The 604-nt window shown below is 43.7% G+C and overlaps 1 protein-coding gene across 1 annotated transcript in view; it reads left to right on the top strand.

Annotated features, from left to right (window-relative positions):
* The window catches only part of hibadha (3-hydroxyisobutyrate dehydrogenase a), a 23,902-nt gene that overhangs the window by 15,512 nt on the left and 7,786 nt on the right, over positions 1-604 (top strand). The window lies entirely within an intron of this gene.

The following is a 604-nucleotide window of genomic DNA, read 5'->3' as shown; positions in this document are numbered from 1 at the left end:
AAGGGCTATTAGGGACTTTATGTCGTTTCCAATATTGCACACTGTTAATAAAAAAAAAAAAAGACAATTTATCAAAGAAAAGTTTTTATTTATGTTTTCAAGTAGCGCATCAAACCATCCCGTACATCCCGACCTTCTTCCTCTGCACCCTGTGACGGTTTCTCCCCCGGCTCTGCTGGCCCAGATACATCCCAGTCGTACTCATAAGCCTCTCCGTGACTCTCATAAAGATTATACAAAGCACAGCAGGTCAGAACCAGAGATATCACTGGTCGGACATCGCCCACCAGACGGTCTGCGGCGGCGATTTTGCAAGCGTGAATGCTCTGAAACACAAACGGTAAAAAGCATACATGTTGGTAACACTAACACATGCAAATGTTAGCTAACGTTACCAGGAAACTTAACTTACCCTTTTGTGTCGGCAAACAACCGTCATGTCGACGTCTGAACTCCGTCGGAATTCCCAAACTCCTGTTTTTTTTAGCGGTGATTTTTGTTGCTTCCTTAAGTTTCTTTTGAAACAAAACATTTATTCTGGCTGTGGCAAGCAGCCGACGTGCTGTTGTGAGTCGCGTTGAAAATTACATCATCACGCGTAGCT

This window comes from Etheostoma spectabile, chromosome 14 (genome assembly GCF_008692095.1).
Source record: "Etheostoma spectabile isolate EspeVRDwgs_2016 chromosome 14, UIUC_Espe_1.0, whole genome shotgun sequence".
Classification (NCBI taxonomy): Eukaryota; Metazoa; Chordata; class Actinopteri; order Perciformes; family Percidae; genus Etheostoma; species Etheostoma spectabile.
This window is presented reverse-complemented; position numbering and strand designations above follow the sequence as displayed.